Raw genomic sequence first — 7,315 nt, forward strand, 5'->3', positions numbered from 1 at the left:
ATAAAGGTAATGCCTCCACAATTTCAGTGCAAATACAACGGCACCCAATTCCAAGTCGTGGGTGGTGTAATTCTTTTCGTGCACCTTTAATTGCCTTGAAGCATAGGCAATCACCTTGCCCTTCTGCATAAGCACACAACCCATGCCTGTGTGTGATGCATCGCAGTAAACTACGAATTCGTCTGTACCTTCCGGTAATGTCAACACAGGTGCGTTGCTTAGCTTCTGCTTCAGAACTTCGAAGGACTCTTGCTGCTTTGGGCCCCAAATAAACTTTTCCTTCTTCTTGGTTAGGGAGGTTAAGGGTGCAGCAATCCTCGAAAAATTTTCAATAAACCTCCTGTAGTATCCTGCCAATCCCAGGAAACTACGAATTTCGGTAGGCGTCTTTGGCTCTTGCCAGTTCATGACCGCCTCTACCTTAGCGGGATCCACTTGGATACCACGCTCACTCACAACGTGACCTAAAAACTGAACCTCTCGTAGCCAGAATTCACATTTCGAGAATTTGGCGTAGAGTTTCTCACGCTGTAGTAATTCGAGAATGCAACGGAGGTGCTTCTCGTGGTCAGCTTGGTTCTTGGAATATATAAGGATATCGTCGATGAAGACTATGACAAATTTGTCCAAATACGGCTTGCAGACGCGATTCATGAGATCCATGAACGCAGCCGGTGCATTTGTGAGCCCAAAAGGCATCACTAGGAACTCGTAATGACCATAGCGAGTCCTAAATGCTGTCTTATGTACATCTTCATCTCTGACCCTTAGCTGATGATAGCCCGACCTTAAGTCGATCTTTGAGAAGTAGCTCGCTCCTTGCAGCTGATCGAACAGATCATCGATCCTTGGCAAAGGATATCTATTCTTTATGGTAACTTTGTTCAGCTCACGGTAATCGATGCACAACCGCATCGATCCGTCCTTCTTCTTTACAAATAGGACAGGTGCTCCCCAGGGAGACGAACTAGGTCTGATAAAGCCTTTGGCCAACAGTTCATCCAACTGGGTCCTCAGTTCCTTCATTTCCGTCGGAGCTAGTCTGTAAGGTGCTCTTGCTATAGGAGCTGCTCCAGGTATGATATCTATTCTGAATTCCACTTGTCTATCTGGTGGCAAACCAGGTAGTTCTTCAGGAAAAACCTCGGGATATTTAGAAATGACAGGAAGATCCTCGATCTTCGGCTTAGGTTCTTCAATTATCACCTGAGCCATGTAAATTACACAGCCTCTGTTCAAACACCTAGAAGCTTTGAGCATAGATACGTCCTCGGGCAATCCGTACTGCGTATCTCCTCGAATGGTAAGCGATTCACCACTCGGAGTCTTTAATACTATATGCCTTTTGCCGCAAATGATTTGGGCCTGATTATGGGATAACCAGTCCATGCCTAGAACAATGTCGAAACCCGCTAGTTTGAAAGGAAGTAGAGATAGAGGAAAAGAATGGTTCTTAATGGACATTTCACATCCCTCTAGAACAGTGGCGGCGGTTTCTATCGTGCCGTATGCTAACTCTACCTCGTATTTCACGTCTAGGGTCTTGATAGGCCTATTTAATAGTTGGCAAAATTTTTGGTCTACAAAATCGGCGCCTGAATCGAAAAGTACTCTTGCAAATATATTATTTACGAGAAAAGTACCTGTAAGCACATTGTCGTTCAGCACAGCCTCCTTTGCATCCATGCGGAAGACTCTAGCATTTGTCTTCTTGGTCTCCTCCGCCTTCCTGGTATTCTTAGGGCAGTTACTCTTGATATGCCCATTTTCATTGCAACCGTAGCAGGTTGCGTCCTTGATTTTCTTACAATCTACAGTCTTATGATCCTTGGACTTGCATAGTCCACAGGAAAAAGTCTTTGGCTGAGACTGTGAATTCGACCCAAACCTACATTTCCCAGAGTGGGGTTTCTTGCAGATTTTGCAGTTGGGTCTTTCACCAGTTTGCCCATCTTTCTTCGTCTCCGACCCTCTTTTGCCATCACCGTTTCCACGGTGCTTCTTTCCTGACCTTCGTGAGGTATCATCCTCACGTTTCCTCTTCTCAGCCTCCTTGCTCCTTAGCGTCCTCAGACGGACAACATCTAAAGTGAGAGACAAGGAGAGGTCAGTAACTGACCTGAAGGTCGTCGGCCGAGAGGCCTTCACGCTAGCCTTTATCGCAGGCTCCAAGCCCCCAATGAAACGGGCGATTCTTCTAGACTCTGGTGTCACAAGGTACGGAACCAGGCGAGACATCGTATTGAAGCTCGTCAAATAAGCCTGGCAGTCCAGGTTCGTCATCACCAGTGACACAAAGTCAGCCTCGATCTTCTCAACCTCATGCTGAGGGCAGTAGTTTTCCTTAATGAGAGCAATAAATTCCTCCCATGTCATCTTGTATAAAGCAGACTTACCTGATGCCTGCACCAACGCCCTCCACCATGCCAGGGCCTCGCCCTTAAATGACTGGGACACAAACTTCACCACATCCTTCTCTGCGCACCCACTGATGTCCACAATAGTGTCCATCTCATCTAGCCAGGTGATACAATCAACAACACCTTTCTCCCCCGTAAATTCCCGGGGCTTACAAGATACAAAATACTTGTAGGTGCAACCCTTGGCACCAGATGCATCAGTGTACTCTCGTTCACGACGAATACTATTTTCAGCTGACGAGTGATTGTCGTCATCCTTCTTGGGTTGAGAGGGTGGTTTGGAGTGTGTCTTTGGTTTGGAGAGTGGTTTTGTTACAGATCTGCTATGAGACTCAGTGTATTGACGATCAAGAGCTGCCTGAACAGCATTGTCAATTAGAGCCTTTAGCTGTGCGCCGGTCAGATGCACCTGCGCATTGTCGTAGTCATCTTCATTTGTATGGCTATTCTCTCCATTGGGATCCGCCATTGTAACTTGAATCTGCTACAGAAGATAACAAAATTTTATTCAGGAGATTATTATATAATTGTCTTTTATGACAATTTGTCAACCATGGTAACAGAGACCATATTTGGTTAACTTATTACTCATTAAATCTTAGGATTTGAATACATCCTATTTTAGCTATAACAATAATATTGGCGGCATAAAGCCTAATCACGAGGATGTTTTATAATATTAGCCGAGATTTCAGAGAATCAAAGGCATAGAGGTTTGAACCGTAGTTCTCTTACCCCTTTCTGGCAGGGAGTCATAGACCACCACTGTCTTTTGTCTTTATAAGACAATTATTACGGCCCATAGGCACTACACCTCTAATGGATGTTTTAATATGGTTGGCCCGTAGGCACTACATCACTTAATGGATGTTTTAATAGGATTTGGCCCGTAGGCACTACATCACTAATGGATGTTTTAATAAGATTGGCCCGTAGGCACTACATCACTAATGGATGTTTTAAATAAGGTTGATCACCTTCATTGGTGATTTAACCCACGATTTATAAATCATTTAGTTGGGTTTTGAAATCCTTAAAGGATTATTGTATAATAATGACGCGCGTGATTTTAACGAATCACATCTGCCATGATTGTTAACATGCTTGCAGCGGTTAACAGGGAATCTGAATCTTTTAATTAAGTCCTACCATCTTGGCCGGATCTTAAAAGACACCAGGCTAGGTTTCACTCGTAAGATTCTTTATTTAGGCAGATCAATTTAAAAGGAATGGTTTTGATGTATTTCCTACATATTAAAACAAAACTCATAACATACATTCCATAATCTCAAATACAATCACATATTGCCCTAAATGGGTCTTTCAAATAGTACATACCTCCATAGAGGTTTAAAATAAGTGACAAGTCCACGCAGGGACTAACATAAAATAAGGGTCCATGCAAGGACTAAAAGATAAGTCCACGTAGGGACTGAAATACGATAAGTGTCCACGCAGGGACTTATTTCAAAATAGAAATTAGTACAACTATTAGGGGCTAGTGGTCACGTTTCTTCTTTTTGCCCTTTAGTAGGTTCGCCAAGCCTTTGAGAAATCCTTGGTGGCTTTTCTTCTCTTCCTCGAACTCTCTCTCCACACGATCTAGTCGATGGAGTATCTCTTTCTGTTCAGGAGGAGAGAAACGTGGTTGTGGCGCTTGTTGCGGAACTGGAGGTCTGGGAGGTATTGGATACCCATGAGCTGAGTAGTCCGGTGCTCCCATGTTCCCATGAGCTCCGTCAGGGTAGCGTGCATTATATCTAGCCGACACCACATATGGGTCGCGCTCATAATTGTAGTTGTAATGTGCTTGTGACGGTTCGAACGGGTTGTAAGCCGTTGGACCCGTGTAAGCAGGTATGGGTTGGTCATACCCAAATGGTGGCGAATTTGGTGCAGCTGGTGCGGAGTTCGCCTCCTGTATAGGACTTGAAGGTCCTTCTTCTTGTAGTGGCGGATAGTGGCTACTACTAGAGTGTCGAGGGGTGCTGAAGTGGATACCCCCTCCTCCTCGTGTGGACATACGAGCATTTGTCCTCCTACGCCTTGGCGGATCAGGCATTACTGGTTGCGCCGGTGGCGGAGGTGGTGGCGTAACTGCCACAAAGCGTGAATCCTCAGAGGGATCCTGTGGATGTCGCGGTTGTTGTGATGTCTGTTGAGGTGGTGTGTAGTACCACTCATGTCGGTCGAACAACGCTTGGAAACTATCTGGTCCCTGATAGGGTGTGCCATGGAAGGATGACCCATCAGAGACTTCTATCGGATGCGTGGGCGTACCACGAGCAGGTTCTGTTGGATCAGTATCTTCATCCATATGGTCTTCGGAGAAGTGATCTTGTGGCCCTAATGGAACAAAACCTGAAGGTTCCTGTATGTAGTCAGCTGGATTAAACTGACCTATGAAGTATGGAGTAGGGTCGTCGTAATTTCGGTGCGATACCGAACGTTGTAGAGGTATGAAGGAAGGTTGTGGGTTGTTGGGATCATTCTCTGAGTTTGGCCCGAATGAGTGCCGGTATGATGGCGTCGAGCTGTGCGAGGTGGAATGCCTCGCAGGTTCGTAAAGGTCTCTTCGCCTCTGCGGTTCTTCACTCTTTGTAGTCGAAGGAGCTCGCGTACCAGAAGGTCCGGCTTCGTGATCGTGATGAGTAACGATCTCTCCTCTGCCTCTTCTCCCCCTTCCTCTTCCTCGGAATATTACTGGCGGCATGTTTCCTGCTTTATAAAACTTTAAGTACCAATAATAAAAGAAAAAGACAAAATTGGAATAACAATTCGAATTTGTCCTAAGTTCTTGTCTAGACTCAAGTATGTGCAATTGTGTCATTGAGATTAAACACAATAGGATAGTGTTTAATTCACTCAATGTTGGCTCTGATACCAACCTGTCACACCCCGATTTCCACGTGTATCACCGGTGGGCCCGGTGGGGGATTACCGTGACGTAGTTGGCAACAATATAGTCAAACCACACAAATATATAAATGCACAGCGGAAGCTTTAAAGATAAATATATACTTCAACCTCTGGTGGTAATATCAAATATATTACAGAAGTCAAATGTATCCACAGCGGATCAAAATAATAAAATATTGCTCATTCAGATACGGCATCGAGTTTGCGAGACTATTCGTGATGCTTAGGAAGCTAATACCAGCCAATTTTCGTATAGTACCTGCACTTAATCTTTTTGGGGAAAATACGTCAGTTTACACTGGTAAATACATTCAACTGACACATTTGAAAATGTTTATTAAAATTGATTTGAATGTACAAGGCACAAACTCTTTTATAACTTGGGAAAATTATTAAAATCTTGTGAACGTATTACATGTTCTTTTATGCGTCCAGTAGCCCGGGTCGTGCCGGGTTAAAGATTAATAGACACACCACATTGCGTAAAACCGTAGTATAGAAACCAACGGCTACGTCTTTTAATTAAATGTCGACAATATATACCGGGTGTACGCCTACACCGGGATGTCGATGGTCGTGGCCATTTCGTAAAATGATGCCAAGGATATCCGGGACAACGGTCATTAACCCCCCAAAGGCTTTTAAGAAACAAAACTGTTTAACTGAGCCGATCATAATATTTAATTAACCACCTAAGCGATGGAAGATATGATGCTCAATCAAGCGGTAAATATTATACCGTATCCCAAGCCCGTATAGGGGAAATAAGTTAAAAGTATTTACCTTTGCAAGTATATTCCTTAATTTGATTAAATCGCCGATAGCTTTTACTGGGGCTCCTAATCTGGAACGAAGGTTTAATTAACCTCTTAGAATCCTAACGGGTCTTTATATTGGCCGTAGCCTAGACCGGTTGGTTCCGGAATATAAATATGGCTTAATCGCGTGAAAAGGCGAAAACCGAGAATGGAATGTGATTCTGCCCCAAACAAGTTCAGAGACTTGTTTTATATGGGTTCAATGTTCACACTCTGTATTTTGGGGTCCAAATAATATAATTTGACCCGTATCGGCTAATTTATGAAAACTAGTTTCATAAGCCGAACCGTGCGCGCAATAGGCGAAACGGTTAACCATGAGAGTCTTACGCTTATTTCCTAAGTCAATATGCCTTAAAGAGGTTGTGGTATCAGTAGGATACCTTCCGTGATGCCCGTAACGAGTTTAAGTTAATATTATGCCCCGTAGGGGCTTTTCGGTCATTTTAAAGACTTTAAAAGAGCTTTTCGAGTTCTACAGGAAATCTGAGTTTCCCGATCAGTTTGTAAAGTCTAAAATACTTTATTTATTATTTAAAATCAATGGCAACTGGAATCGGGTCAAAAGACCTTGTAGAACTCAAGTTTTGGCCGAAAAGGGCATATTCGGTATTTACCGAACCGTAGCCATAACCGCAGGTTATGAGCAAGGTAAAATTATTAAAAATCTTTAAAATTCCAAAAATATTATTTTACTACAGTGGGTAAAAGTTTTGGAGACGAAATCTTGGTTTAGATGGGTGTTATGCTAATTGCGTCGTTTATTACAAAAGTTTCTTATAATTGCGCTATTTAGCATAACTCTCATTCTAGACCTCGGATTGGCGTGAAACTTTAAGGACATGCTTATAATTTAGTAAGCAAGGTTATGGTCCGTTCACGTGTCCGAAATACTCGTTTTATTTTTAAAAGGCCGTTACGGTCAACTTTTAGGCGATTAACGGAAATGCGTAAAAGATTCGGACAATTCAGGAACCGATCACAGAGGTCTATGCCATCATGTAACCTGGTCCTAAGAGAGTCCTAAGGCATATCTATACCTCACTAAAACGGGTCAGAACTGAAGTCAAAGCAGAAGTCAAACTTTTGCGACATTCGGCTCCGAACCGGGTAAATATAGCAAATGGTCGATTCAAACGAGCGTAAACAAGTTTATAT

This window comes from Helianthus annuus, chromosome 9 (assembly GCF_002127325.2).
Source record: "Helianthus annuus cultivar XRQ/B chromosome 9, HanXRQr2.0-SUNRISE, whole genome shotgun sequence".
NCBI classification, from domain to species: Eukaryota; Viridiplantae; Streptophyta; class Magnoliopsida; order Asterales; family Asteraceae; genus Helianthus; species Helianthus annuus.